Here is a 17,150-nt window from a genome sequence, read left to right on the forward strand (position 1 = left end):
AATTGTGCCACATCTGTTGACCGACAACCACAGACATCAACTTTTCGCATCAGCTCTTTTATTTTCATCAACAATATTCCATGACTGGTCCACATGTTTTGAAGGAAATCCGCATACTGGATGAGAGATGGGTGCTACATTACACTATTTAAACTGAGTGAGAAACACATAAATGGATACACAAAAATACAGGCAGTCAAAAGATATATATAAACATGTAGGTTTGTCTTAAAAATATATGTTTGTTTAATAGACTGGTTGTACCTTACATTCTGATCGTCCCTCTTATTGTACTCACTGTCAAGCAGTCTTCAAAGCATCCATTTATAAATAAGTAGGGTGTTAAATGATAACAATGACATCTGAAACAACAAAAAAAATAATAATTTATAAGTATTTTAATAGTCTTAAACAAAAATTTATGATTTTATTATTAATCTATGTGCGTATTATCGAATAAAATCTATTAACCGTATAACAAGTAAAAACTGTTAGTTAATGTGAAGATGCTAACAAAACAGTACATTACCGCTATTTAAATTATACTGAACATGATATATTAATCAGCTCGATAGTCTTGAGAGTGGCATAGTTTTAAAATAAGTACAGTACTTAAATGACAAATCATGCATCTGAAACACAAATAAACATATTTTTTAAATCTCAAACAATAATCAAATATAATAGTAATTAACTATACATGGATGTTTTACAATAAAATCTTATAATTTTAAATCAATATGTATAAACCAACAAAAAATATAGCACTAAGTTACTGAGAAAAATGTTTCCTACCGTTATGGAATTAATACTGAACATCATGTATTAGTCACACCGAACAGCTCTTTGAAATAGGATGAATTTAATATTAAGCAAACATTTCTATACATGTAACATATGTACCTGAAAACAAAAAAAAAGAAGTTTATTCATCATAAATATTATCTTCATGATATTAATGAAACAATAGTTATAGTATCTAATAATCCTCATAAAAAAATTATTATTACCTGTTAGAAAATATGCTGATGATAGTGAATACTTATCACAAATATTTTCTTGAATTTTAGGATCTGCATTAGAATCAGGCTGTACTTTTGAAGGGGTGATCGTATATTTGTATCCTAAGAACATTCTTTTTAACAATGCGTCAACTAAGCACACACAGAACATGCTGAATACATATGCAAAAACCAAATAACTACACAACTCACTCTACTAAAGCTAACCGAACTAAACCAAGGCAATACAGTAACCTAAACATTTATTAATGAATAGAGTTCTACAAACAGTTAAAAATAGCATATATGATATTACAAAAATATCAGAATTAAAGAAAATCGCCATAAAAATTATTTAACGCGAGAAGTAAATTGTATGATCCGGAATTATAACGTTTCCAAAAAACATGCATGAAAAATATTTTTTTATTCCTCCTATTTTCAAGATATAGTCATGTTTTACATACCTTTTATACAGCTAATCCTACAATATAATAATCAATAAAAAAAATTAAAATCCTGTTTCTAATAACTTTCACCAAAGTGTACTGTTTGGGATACGAACACGACTTAAAACTGAAACATAACCGAAAAAATTAATAGGTATAAAAAACCTGAAAAAACACACATGTATAAAAATATATGAATAAAAAATAAACACAACCTACAGTGGGACTTACCTGGGCGAACACGATATTTTCCTTAAAATACCATGAATATATTTATTATACGAATATACTAATATTTAAAAATATACATAAATATGTTTGTAGATAAATCAGTAAAATAATTAGTTTAACATACTGGAAAAAGAACCACCTGCTACGAAATAAATATTCCTCCTTCCAGTCGATAGTATTACATTAACAGAGATAAATATTTAAGTAAAGTTAACGCTGTTCAAATAATCAACAGTCTTTAACCTATGAAGTAAATTGCCTGTATCGTACCTGTAACAATAGAACAAAAGAATTATGTTAAAAGAATATTTTTTGTAATTTTTTTAATAGTTATAAAAAACAACACATCTGCAACACCATTCAAAACATAATCGTTTGATCAATCACCACAAATTATAATCATGAGAAAAAATACAAAACCCTATTTATTAATGAAATAAAGAGAAAATTACTATTTGTCAAAAATAAATATTTCATAACTATTAAATATATAAGCAACAATTACACCGTATCTTTCAACATCTACAAATTCAGAATTCAGTTAAACATATACTATCTAATAGAACTGCAGATTTATATCTTGCACTGATAAAATGAGCTACTTATGACAGTATTTATACCGCCATGAGAGTACTATATACTATAGGTTTTTCTTTTATTTAATTGGTTTGACGCTATTTTACATTCCTTTATGTGTTTTCAAATTAATTTAACATAGGACTATTATCCAATTAAATCTATCTAGTAATCATACAACTATAAACTGTTAGAATACCACACGATGCTGAAAAAACTGTACGGTACGACTATGTAATTAATAATATACATGAAACATTACCGAGAGTCCAGACGTTTTGAAATTGAGATAATTATACAAAAGCAGTATAAATGACAATTAATACACCTGAAAAAAAAAATTTTTTTAATTTTCTAAAACAAAAATTATTTAATTATATTAATTAATCTATATAAGAATCATCCAATAAATTCTAATAACCTTATAATAAGCATAATGTGTTAGAATATATGATGATGCTGAAAAAAGTGTACGTTACCACGTTGTAATCACTACTGTACACGATTCAACAAGTGCATCAAAAGATGAGGTACACCTTAGCCGTCTTTTAAACTGAAAGGAATACATTAATGTGTTCTGATGCAGCACTGGCTTTGTTGGTGTTTTCACCGTCCCCCAGCAGCAGTTCTGTACATCGTTCAGTATATATCCATTATCGTGTTCAACACGCCGTTTCCTCTAGATGTTTCATCGATTACAGAACTGCGTTCGGTAGTCCGATTTTTGTAAGCAAATAATTACACGTGTGGGAAATTCGTCAGCAAATTGTTGAGATATACGATGAGAATGAATATCATACCCTACGATCATAAAAACCTGCAAAATGTTCGGAAACGGGAGAACAAATGTGAGTGACGAGCTGGTTAATAGGCGTACATAATTTTTTTTTTTTTTTCATGGCCTCCTCTCACCCCTCATAGCCATTCCCAACCTCCAAGAATATTGTTCGCATCCACAAGCAGAGTGTTCTTCGTATTTTAGGATAACACTATCACCTTGAAGTGCTATGAATAAAGTCTTTGCCCACCCTTTCTTGCTCCTATGTAAGGTGCTTATCCGTCCGGATCCCTCCCTTTACATAGAAACACATGCCGACCTCGTTTTCCACGTTACCGGCGTGTTAATCTGTTGAATGGTTAACCTTGCCGGGGACAGCCTATCAGATCCAGACTCGCTTAGCACATGTCCTTCCCGCACTCCTCACAGGTTCATCATATGTCGAGTTTCACCATTGCCACCTTAATTGCCACCCTGATTCCCCACTGATGCGTGTGGGTGGAGAAAACATAATAGCCATAGCGTGAACCCCCCCCCACCCACTCGAATTACACGGTGCCAACTTTCATCCCAAGCACAATTTTTTGGGATCACCTAACTGAAAACACGATGGGTTAATCGGAAACCGTGAATGAAATGATAATAAATAACCGGCGCAGTAAAATTGGAGAAATTGCAAGTGAAGATAACGACTGCGAAAGTATTGTGTATGCGAATTCTTTAAAGATAAGCTTGGTTACCCCAACATGTGTGCACAAATTGTGCCACATCTGTTGACCGACAACCACAGACATCAACTTTTCGCATCAGCTCTTTTATTTTCATCAACAATATTCCATGACTGGTCCACATGTTTTGAAAGAAATCCGCATACTGGATGAGAGATGGGTGCTACATTACACTATTTAAACTGAGTGAGAAACACATAAATGGATACACAAAAATACAGGCAGTCAAAAGATATATATAAACATGTAGGTTTGTCTTAAAAATATATGTTTGTTTAATAGACTGGCTGTACCTTACATTCTGATCGTCCCTCTTATTGTACTCACTGTCAAGCAGTCTTCAAAGCATCCATTTATAAATAAGTAGGGTGTTAAATGATAACAATGACATCTGAAACAACAAAAAAAATAATAATTTATAAGTATTTTAATAGTCTTAAACAAAAATTTATGATTTTATTATTAATCTATGTGCGTATTATCGAATAAAATCTATTAATCGTATAACAAGTAAAAACTGTTAGTTAATGTGAAGATGCTAACAAAACAGTACATTACCGCTATTTAAATTATACTGAACATGATATATTAATCAGCTCGATAGTCTTGAGAGTGGCATAGTTTTAAAATAAGTACAGTACTTAAATGACAAATCATGCATCTGAAACACAAATAAACATATTTTTTAAATATCAAACAATAATCAAATATAATATTAATTAACTATACATGGATGTTTTACAATAAAATCTTATAATTTTAAATCAATATGTATAAACCAACAAAAAATATAGCACTAAGTTACTGAGAAAAATGTTTCCTACCGTTATGGAATTAATACTGAACATCATGTATTAGTCACACCGAACAGCTCTTTGAAATAGGATGAATTTAATATTAAGCAAACATTTCTATACATGTAACATACGTACCTGAAAACAAAAAAAAAGAAGTTTATTCATCAGAAATATTATCTTCATGATATTAATGAAACAATAGTTATAGTATCTAATAATCCTCATAAAAAAATTATTATTACCTGTTAGAAAATATGCTGATGATAGTGAATACTTATCACAAATATTTTCTTGAATTTTAGGATCTGCATTAGAATCAGGCTGTACTTTTGAAGGGGTGATCGTATATTTGTATCCTAAGAACATTCTTTTTAACAATGCGTCAACTAAGCACACACAGAACATGCTGAATACATATGCAAAAACCAAATAACTACACAACTCACTCTACTAAAGCTAACCGAACAACTAAACCAAGGCAATACAGTAACCTAAACATTTATTAATGAATAGAGTTCTACAAACAGTTAAAAATAGCATATATGATATTACAAAAATATCAGAATTAAAGAAAATCGCCATAAAAATTATTTAACGCGAGAAGTAAATTGTATGATCCGGAATTATAACGTTTCCAAAAAACATGCATGAAAAATATTTTTTTTTCCTCCTATTTTCAAGATATAGTCATGTTTTACATACCTTTTATACAGCTAATCCTACAATATAATAATCAATAAAAAAAATTAAAATCCTGTCTCTAATAACTTTCACCAAAGTGTACTGTTTGGGATACGAACACGACTTAAAACTGAAACATAACCGAAAAAATTAATAGGTATAAAAAACCTGAAAAAACACACATGTATAAAAATATATGAATAAAAAATAAACAAAACCTACAGTGGGACTTACCTGGGCGAACACGATATTTTCCTTAAAATACCATGAATATATTTATTATACGAATATACTAATATTTAAAAATATACATAAATATGTTTGTAGATAAATCAGTAAAATAATTAGTTTAACATACTGGAAAAAGAACCACCTGCTACGAAATAAATATTCCTCCTTCCAGTAGATAGTATTACATTAACAGAGATAAATATTTAAGTAAAGTTAACGCTGTTCAAATAATCAACAGTCTTTAACCTATGAAGTAAATTGCCTGTATCGTACCGGTAACAATAGAACAAAATAATTATGTTAAAAGAATATTTTTTGTAATTTTTTTAATAGTTATAAAAAACAACACATCTGCAACACCATTCAAAACATAATCGTTTAATCAATCACCACAAATTATAATCATGAGAAAAAATATACAAAACCCTATTTATTAATGAAATAAAGAGAAAATTACTATTTGTCAAAAATAAATATTTCATAACTATTAAATATATAAGCAACAATTACACCGTATCTTTCAAAATCTACAAATTCAGAATTCAGTTAAACATATACTATCTAATAGAACTGCAGATTTAAATCTTGCACTGATAAAATGAGCTACTTATGACAGTATTTATACCGCCATGAGAGTACTATATACTATAGGTTTTTCTTTTATTTAATTGGTTTGACGCTATTTTACATTCCTTTATGTGTTTTCAAATTAATTTAACATAGGGCTATTATCCAATTAAATCTATCTAGTAATCATACAACTATAAACTGTTAGAATACCACACGATGCTGAAAAAATTGTACGTTACGACTATGTAATTAATAATATACATGAAACATTACCGAGAGTCCAGACGTTTTGAAATTGAGATAATTATACAAAAGCAGTATAAATGACAATTAATACACCTGAAAAAAAAAATTTTTTTTAATTTTCTAAAACAAAAATTATTTAATTATATTAATTAATCTATATAAGTATCATCCAATAAATTCTAATAACCTTATAATAAGTATAATGTGTTAGAATATATGATGATGCTGAAAAAGGTGTACGTGACCACGTTGTAATCACTACTGTACACGATTCAACAAGTGCATCAAAAGATGAGGTACACCTTAGCCGTCTTTTAAACTGAAAGGAATACATTATTGTGTTCTGATGCAGCACTGGCTTTGTTGGTGTTTTCACCGTCCCCCAGCAGCAGTTCTGTACATCGTTCAGTATATATCCATTATCGTGTTCAACACGCCGTTTCCTCTAGATGTTTCATCGATTACAGAACTGCGTTCGGTAGTCCGATTTTTGTAAGCAAATAATTACACGTGTGGGAAATTCGTCAGCAAATTGTTGAGATATACGATGAGAATGAATATCATACCCTACGATCATAAAAACCTGCAAAATGTTCGGAAACGGGAGAACAAATGTGAGTGACGAGCTGGTTAATAGGCGTACATAATTTTTTTTTTTTTTTCATGGCCTCCTCTCGCCCCTCATAGCCATTCCCAACCTCCAAGAATATTGTTCGCATCCACAAGCAGAGTGTTCTTCGTATTTTAGGATAACACTATCACCATGAAGTGCTATGAATAAAGTCTTTGCCCACCCTTTCTTGCTCCTATGTAAGGTGCTTATCCGTCCGGATCCCTCCCTTTACATAGAAACACATGCCGACCTCGTTTTCCACGTTACCGGCGTGTTAATCTGTTGAATGGTTAACCTTGCCGGGGACAGCCTATCAGATCCAGACTCGCTTAGCACATGTCCTTCCCGCACTCCTCACAGGTTCATCATATGTCGAGTTTCACCATTGCCACCTTAATTGCCACCCTGATTCACCACTGATGCGTGTGGGTGGAGAAAACATAATAGCCATAGCGTGAACCCCCCCCACCACCACGAATTACACGGTGCCAACTTTCATCCCAAGCACAATTTTTTGGGATCACCTAACTGAAAACACGATGGGTTAATCGGAAACCGTGAATGAAATGATAATAAATAACCGGCGCAGTAAAATTGGAGAAATTGCAAGTGAAGATAACGACTGCGAAAGTATTGTGTATGCGAATTCTTTAAAGATAAGCTTGGTTACCCCAACATGTGTGCACAAATTGTGCCACATCCGTTGACCGACAACCACAGACATCAACTTTTCGCATCAGCTCTTTTATTTTCATCAACAATATTCCATGACTGGTCCACATGTTTTGAAAGAAATCCGCATACTGGATGAGAGATGGGTGCTACATTACACTATTTAAACTGAGTGAGAAACACATAAATGGATACACAAAAATACAGGCAGTCAAAAGATATATATAAACATGTAGGTTTGTCTTAAAAATATATGTTTGTTTAATAGACTGGCTGTACCTTACATTCTGATCGTCCCTCTTATTGTACTCACTGTCAAGCAGTCTTCAAAGCATCCATTTATAAATAAGTAGGGTGTTAAATGATAACAATGACATCTGAAACAACAAAAAAAATAATAATTTATAAGTATTTTAATAGTCTTAAACAAAAATTTATGATTTTATTATTAATCTATGTGCGTATTATCGAATAAAATCTATTAATCGTATAACAAGTAAAAACTGTTAGTTAATGTGAAGATGCTAACAAAACAGTACATTACCGCTATTTAAATTATACTGAACATGATATATTAATCAGCTCGATAGTCTTGAGAGTGGCATAGTTTTAAAATAAGTACAGTACTTAAATGACAAATCATGCATCTGAAACACAAATAAACATATTTTTTAAATCTCAAACAATAATCAAATATAATATTAATTAACTATACATGGATGTTTTACAATAAAATCTTATAATTTTAAATCAATATGTATAAACCAACAAAAAATATAGCACTAAGTTACTGAGAAAAATGTTTCCTACCGTTATGGAATTAATACTGAACATCATGTATTAGTCACACCGAACAGCTCTTTGAAATAGGATGAATTTAATATTAAGCAAACATTTCTATACATGTAACATATGTACCTGAAAACAAAAAAAAAAGAAGTTTATTCATCAGAAATATTATCTTCATGATATTAATGAAACAATAGTTATAGTATCTAATAATCCTCATAAAAAAATTATTATTACCTGTTAGAAAATATGCTGATGATAGTGAATACTTATCACAAATATTTTCTTGAATTTTAGGATCTGCATTAGAATCAGGCTGTACTTTTGAAGGGGTGATCGTATATTTGTATCCTAAGAACATTCTTTTTAACAATGCGTCAACTAAGCACACACAGAACATGCTCAATACATATGCAAAAACCAAATAACTACACAACTCACTCTACTAAAGCTAACCGAACAACTAAACCAAGGCAATACAGTAACCTAAACATTTATTAATGAATAGAGTTCTACAAACAGTTAAAAATAGCATATATGATATTACAAAAATATCAGAATTAAAGAAAATCGCCATAAAAATTATTTAACGCGAGAAGTAAATTGTATGATCCGGAATTGGAACTTTTCCAAAAACATGAATGAAAAATATTTTTTTTCCTCCTATTTTCAAGATATAATCATGTTTTACATACCTTTTATACAGCTAATCCTACAATATAATAATCAATAAAAAAAATTAAAATCCTGTTTCTAATAACTTTCACCAAAGTGTACTGTTTGGGATACGAACACGACTTAAAACTGAAACATAACCGAAAAAATTAATAGGTATAAAAAACCTGAAAAAACACACATGTATAAAAATATATGAATAAAAAATAAACAAAACCTACAGTGGGACTTACCTGGGCGAACACGATATTTTCCTTAAAATACCATGAATATATTTATTATACGAATATACTAATATTTAAAAATATACATAAATATGTTTGTAGATAAATCAGTAAAATAATTAGTTTAACATACTGGAAAAAGAACCACCTGCTACGAAATAAATATTCCTCCTTCCAGTCGATAGTATTACATTAACAGAGATAAATATTTAAGTAAAGTTAACGCTGTTCAAATAATCAACAGTCTTTAACCTATGAAGTAAATTGCCTGTATCGTACCTGTAACAATAGAACAAAAGAATTATGTTAAAAGAATATTTTTTGTAATTTTTTTAATAGTTATAAAAAACAACACATCTGCAACACCATTCAAAACATAATCGTTTGATCAATCACCACAAATTATAATCATGAGAAAAAATACAAAACCCTATTTATTAATGAAATAAAGAGAAAATTACTATTTGTCAAAAATAAATATTTCATAACTATTAAATATATAAGCAACAATTACACCGTATCTTTCAACATCTACAAATTCAGAATTCAGTTAAACATATACTATCTAATAGAACTGCAGATTTATATCTTGCACTGATAAAATGAGCTACTTATGACAGTATTTATACCGCCATGAGAGTACTATATACTATAGGTTTTTCTTTTATTTAATTGGTTTGACGCTATTTTACATTCCTTTATGTGTTTTCAAATTAATTTAACATAGGGCTATTATCCAATTAAATCTATCTAGTAATCATACAACTATAAACTGTTAGAATACCACACGATGCTGAAAAAACTGTACGGTACGACTATGTAATTAATAATATACATGAAACATTACCGAGAGTCCAGACGTTTTGAAATTGAGATAATTATACAAAAGCAGTATAAATGACAATTAATACACCTGAAAAAAAAATTTTTTTTTTTTTTCTAAAACAAAAATTATTTAATTATATTAATTAATCTATATAAGAATCATCCAATAAATTCTAATAACCTTATAATAAGCATAATGTGTTAGAATATATGATGATGCTGAAAAAAGTGTACGTTACCACGTTGTAATCACTACTGTACACGATTCAACAAGTGCATCAAAAGATGAGGTACACCTTAGCCGTCTTTTAAACTGAAAGGAATACATTAATGTGTTCTGATGCAGCACTGGCTTTGTTGGTGTTTTCACCGTCCCCCAGCAGCAGTTCTGTACATCGTTCAGTATATATCCATTATCGTGTTCAACACGCCGTTTCCTCTAGATGTTTCATCGATTACAGAACTGCGTTCGGTAGTCCGATTTTTGTAAGCAAATAATTACACGTGTGGGAAATTCGTCAGCAAATTGTTGAGATATACGATGAGAATGAATATCATACCCTACGATCATAAAAACCTGCAAAATGTTCGGAAACGGGAGAACAAATGTGAGTGACGAGCTGGTTAATAGGCGTACATAATTTTTTTTTTTTTTTCATGGCCTCCTCTCACCCCTCATAGCCATTCCCAACCTCCAAGAATATTGTTCGCATCCACAAGCAGAGTGTTCTTCGTATTTTAGGATAACACTATCACCTTGAAGTGCTATGAATAAAGTCTTTGCCCACCCTTTCTTGCTCCTATGTAAGGTGCTTATCCGTCCGGATCCCTCCCTTTACATAGAAACACATGCCGACCTCGTTTTCCACGTTACCGGCGTGTTAATCTGTTGAATGGTTAACCTTGCCGGGGACAGCCTATCAGATCCAGACTCGCTTAGCACATGTCCTTCCCGCACTCCTCACAGGTTCATCATATATCGAGTTTCACCATTGCTACCATAAGTAAGCCCTGATTCCCCACTGATGCTTGTGGGTGGAGAACACATAATAGCCATAGCGTGAACCCCCCCCCCCCCCACCACGAATTACACGGTGACAACTTTCATCCCAAGCACAATCTTTTGGGATCACCTAACTGAAAACACGATGGGTTAATCGGAAACCGTGAATGAAATGATAATAAATAACCGGCGCAGTAAAATTGGAGAAATTGCAAGTGAAGATAACGACTGCGAAAGTATTGTGTATGCGAATTCTTTAAAGATAAGCTTGGTTACCCCAACATGTGTGCACAAATTGTGCCACATCTGTTGACCGACAACCACAGACATCAACTTTTCGCATCAGCTCTTTTATTTTCATCAACAATATTCCATGACTGGTCCACATGTTTTGAAAGAAATCCGCATACTGGATGAGAGATGGGTTCTACATTACACTATTTAAACTGAGTGAGAAACACATAAATGGATACACAAAAATACAGGCAGTCAAAAGATATATATAAACATGTAGGTTTGTCTTAAAAATATATGTTTGTTTAATAGACTGGCTGTACCTTACATTCTGATCGTCCCTCTTATTGTACTCACTGTCAAGCAGTCTTCAAAGCATCCATTTATAAATAAGTAGGGTGTAAATGATAACAATGACATCTGAAACAACAAAAAAAATAATAATTTATAAGTATTTTAATAGTCTTAAACAAAAATTTATGACTTTATTATTAATCTATGTGCGTATTATCGAATAAAATCTATTAATCGTATAACAAGTAAAAACTGTTAGTTAATGTGAAGATGCTAACAAAACAGTACATTACCGCTATTTAAATTTTACTGAACATGATATATTAATCAGCTCGATAGTCTTGAGAGTGGCATAATTTTAAAATAAGTACAGTACTTAAATGACAAATCATGCATCTGAAACACAAATAAACATATTTTTTAAATCTCAAACAATAATCAAATATAATATTAATTAACTATACATGGATGTTTTACAATAAAATCTTATAATTTTAAATCAATATGTATAAACCAACAAAAAATATAGCACTAAGTTACTGAGAAAAATGTTTCCTACCGTTATGGAATTAATACTGAACATCATGTATTAGTCACACCGAACAGCTCTTTGAAATAGGATGAATTTAATATTAAGCAAACATTTCTATACATGTAACATATGTACCTGAAAACAAAAAAAAAGAAGTTTATTCATCAGAAATATTATCTTCATGATATTAATGAAACAATAGTTATAGTATCTAATAATCCTCATAAAAAAAATTATTATTACCTGTTAGAAAATATGCTGATGATAGTGAATACTTATCACAAATATTTTCTTGAATTTTAGGATCTGCATTAGAATCAGGCTGTACTTTTGAAGGGGTGATCGTATATTTGTATCCTAAGAACATTCTTTTTAACAATGCGTCAACTAAGCACACACAGAACATGCTCAATACATATGCAAAAACCAAATAACTACACAACTCACTCTACTAAAGCTAACCGAACAACTAAACCAAGGCAATACAGTAACCTAAACATTTATTAATGAATAGAGTTCTACAAACAGTTAAAAATAGCATATATGATATTACAAAAATATCAGAATTAAAGAAAATCGCCATAAAAATTATTTAACGCGAGAAGTAAATTGTATGATCCGGAATTGGAACTTTTCCAAAAACATGCATGAAAAATATTTTTTTTCCTCCTATTTTCAAGATATAATCATGTTTTACATACCTTTTATACAGCTAATCCTACAATATAATAATCAATAAAAAAAATTAAAATCCTGTTTCTAATAACTTTCACCAAAGTGTACTGTTTGGGATACGAACACGACTTAAAACTGAAACATAACCGAAAAAATTAATAGGCATAAAAAACCTGAAAAAACACACATGTATAAAAATATATGAATAAAAAATAAACACAACCTACAGTGGGACTTACCTGGGCGAACACGAAATTTTTCTTAAAATACCATGAATATATTTATTATACGAATATTCTTATATTTAAAAATATATATAAATAAGTTTGTTGATAAATCAGTAAAATAATTCGTTTAACATACTGGAAAAAGAACCACCTGCTACGAAATAAATATTCCTCCTTCCAGTCGATAGTATTACATTAACAGAGATAAATAGTTAAGTAAAGTTAACGCTGTTCAAATAATCCACAGTCGAGTTGTGGACTGCACGGTGTGTAGACGTGTCTATCTAGAGCTCCGCGTTTTTGAAGTTTTTGATTGGTTTTTTGGTTTATATATTGATTTGGTGGATTGGAACTTTAAGTGGTTTGGATAAGGAATACGAACTATCATTTTTGAGTTATTTGGATACGGATTTACCAAGTTTTTTACAGTTTTTTGTTCTCATTAGTGAGATCAAAATTTTTGTGCTTTTTACTCACTACATTTCAGATATTATAGTGTGTTAAAGTGTTGGTGTCGTCTATCAATAACGAGAAGACTACCAGTGTGAATAAAAAGTGAGTAGACTTATGGTACAATAGCTTTTTAAGAGTTTTTTGAGGTTATAATAGAGCCTATAATAGCCGAATTATTCTAAGTTATTTGACAAGTTAGTACAAGTTTGTACAAGTGATTATTAGTAGTAAACAACGACTTAGAAAATTTTCACAAAATATTTTATATTAGTGGAATTTTTTCTAAGTCCTTGGAAGAGTTTATTAGGGGAATAGTTTTTCTTTATTATTTTGAGTACCCCTCATCCTAGATCCATTATACCTATATATCTATCCGTCCCATAAAATTTCCTATCTCCTGACCCCCCATCCCAAAATTACCCCCCCCCCAAATGTTTGACCCAAGATTTGGGCAGATACATTTTACCCCCCCCCAAACCCCCCCCCCCCCAAATTTTTTGGGGGGCACCCTACCTGGTGGTACTCTACGGATGCGGAATTGTCTCCGTAGTTCATTTTTGCTACTATGAGACGCAGAGGATCTCTCCCAACTGAGGAAGACATGAAAAAAGCCTCAAGTTCACAGAAGACGGTGTTACCCAAGAAGGCGGAAGGGAAGTGTAAAAAGAGACCTCGTCAAGGATCTTCTGAGGAGGAAGAAGGGTTACCGGAAACCCTAGGCAGCCTGATTTATCAGTTGGGCCTCACAATGGTGGCCCTTAAACAGCATATGGGTCCTGGACTTTCCAGGTATATTACTGTACATGAGCAAGAGCTCAAATCTATTTATGAGGGTCTGAATGCGTTGACAGAGACATCCAAGCCGATTACGTCGATAACACAGGCCACGCAGACGGATCCTATGGCTAGAGAGGATGATTTGGAGCAGATTCTGAGCAGGGAACTGAGTGACGAGCAACTGCTTGAATTGCTACCAAAAAGGTGGCCAGATAATCTAAGGAATAAATTGGATGCAGTAACTGAATTATCGGCTGAGGGAGATGTTTGTAGCATCATTGATATTAACAAAATTAGAGGGAATGAGGATCTGGAGGCCTGTAAGACAATATATAAGGCTGGTGATGTGCGAAGGGATGAGCAGATGATACTGGGAGAGAACGAAGAGAGTATAAAACGAAAATATAGAGTATACTATGACTCCAACGCCACAGATAAAGAAATAATGGAGGTCATATTGAAGGCTCTTCGAAAGGTGGTAACCCAGACAAGGAAGGTGGCGTTCATTGTGCCGAACAATAATATTGGAAATTTTTTAAAGAAGTTAGTTTCTTACTTGCTTAGGGAAGAGGAGGGGAAGGTTAAAGTTTTAACGCTTCCAGCGGAGGGTAGAACCCTGAGGACAGGGCAGACGCATATTAAGAAAGCTACGCCTCCGGCTGCGGACAGCAGAACGGTGGTGGTTAAGGCGGCAGGTAAGACATATGCTGATCTGTTGAGATCAATGAAATCGGTGGTTAGTAGTGAGGAGACGAAGGAGGTTATATCGCTTAGGAAGGGCAGGAGCGATGAGTTACACGTGAGGATATTGGGGGCACAGAATGCAGAAAAATTTACCAGCAACCTGAGGGAGAGGGCAGCAGACCTACGGGTCGATGTGCGATCGCGTGCTGGTAGACGAACTGTGGTCCATGTCAGAGACGTGGATTTGGACACAACAAGGGAGGAGATAATGGCTGCCATCACGGAGCGTGTGGGGACCAATGAGGAAGTGAGTATCACGTCACTCAGGAAAGGGTTTGCTGAAACGCAAAATGTTACTGTTGTTACATCCTATAGAGCTGCGTGTAAGTTAATTGAGGAAAGAATACGTATTGGCTGGGTAAGCTGCCGTGCCTACATTAGGGACGATACTGAGAGATGCTTTAGATGCTGGGGATCAGGGCACCAGCGACATGAGTGTAAGGGTCCCAATAGAATGGATCTATGTTTTAACTGCGGTGGCAAAGATCACAGGATTAAAGACTGCAAGGAACCTATGATTTGTCTTGATTGTGGTAGTCATGATCATAGGACTGGGGCCTGGAAATGTCACAAACATGATTAGATTTCTTATGGTAAACAATAACAGGAGCCTCCTTTCTAGCGACCTGGTTGAGGAGGTCGCTGTTAGAGGAGGCTACGAGTTTGTGGTTGCTACAGAACCAAATGTATATGCTGTGGCTAGGAGGCAGTGGGTGTCGGATATGGCTGGAGACGTGGCTATCCGTAGAATTACTGGCAACAGGGGGTACTGCCTTTACTACAGAGCTGAAGGAGTGGTGGCCGTCGAACTAGACAAGTACATAGTCTTCGGTGTGTACATCAGTCCTAATATTACATTGGCTGATTATAACAACAAGATAATTCAGCTCCAGCGAATCGTGATGCAGTCTCCCAAGAAAGTCATCATCTTGGGGGACTTTAACTGTAGAACGGTCGCTGCTGGCGTGTGGTCCTCTAACGCTCGAGGGGAGGTGCTGGAGGACTTTTTGGCGGCCACTGGAGCAGTATGTTTCAATGACGGTACCCCCACATACAGAGCTAGGGGTCATGAATCCGTTCTTGACTTTGTGATAATGGATGGCGAAATTGCCCATGATTCGGTTACGGCTCAAGTTCTGGATGCAGAGTCCGGGAGCGATCATCTGATAGTCTCCCTGGTTATCGAGGAAGCTGTTGTAGTCTCTAATGTGCCTCAATCTGTGCGTAGATTGACAGAACGGCAAGTAAACAGAGTTGTCGAAAGAGCGGCGCTAAGGATCAGAAAGGAAAGAAGACCTACCCCGGAGGCGCTACAGGAGATAATTATGGATGAGATCAAACATTTGCCTGACACTATTTCCAGACACCACCCAGTCTACTGGTGGAACTCTGAAATTGCAGAACAGAGAACTGTTCTCCAAAGATGCAGAAGGACGGCACAAAGGTACAGAATAAGAATGGGCCTCACTGCCGAAAGTGAACGGGCGATGCAGGATTATAGAGCGGCGCGAAAGAAGTTAAATTACATGATTAAGAAAGCAAAAAAAGAAAAATGGAGGGATCTGTGTGTGGAGCTGGATGCCGACCCCTGGGGACGCGCTTTCCAGGTCGTCACTAAGCGTTTGGGAAGACGTCTTCCAACGCTAAACAAAGAGAAAGTGACCCAGCAGATGATGGTGCTCTTCCCATGTGAAGAGGAAGCGAGGACTGGGCTAGTCCTGTGTGGAGGTGGCAGATTCACACAGTGCGAAGTGACTGTTGCCATTAACAAACTCAAGGATAAAAAGAGCCCTGGTCCAGATAGAATTCCGTCTGCGATTATCAAGGGCCTGATGAAACGTATCCCGTGGGAGATGACAGATATAGCTAGCTATGGACTGCAGCATCGTTTGTTTCCCGACTGTTGGAAGGAGTCTAGGACGGTTTTTTTGACAAAACCGGGTGCAGAGAGGGGCACCGAAACATTCCGTCCTATTAGCCTCATTAATAATATGGGCAAGGTTGCCGAAAGACTGGTGGCGGATAGATTGATCAAGGAATTAGAAGATCGAGACGGCCTGCATCAGGAACAATATGGTTTCCGGAGGGGCCGTTCCACGGTCCAGGCGATCAGGAGAGTGGTGGA

The sequence above is a fragment of the Lycorma delicatula genome, chromosome 1 (assembly GCF_047948215.1).
Source record: "Lycorma delicatula isolate Av1 chromosome 1, ASM4794821v1, whole genome shotgun sequence".
In the NCBI taxonomy this organism is placed as follows: domain Eukaryota; kingdom Metazoa; phylum Arthropoda; class Insecta; order Hemiptera; family Fulgoridae; genus Lycorma; species Lycorma delicatula.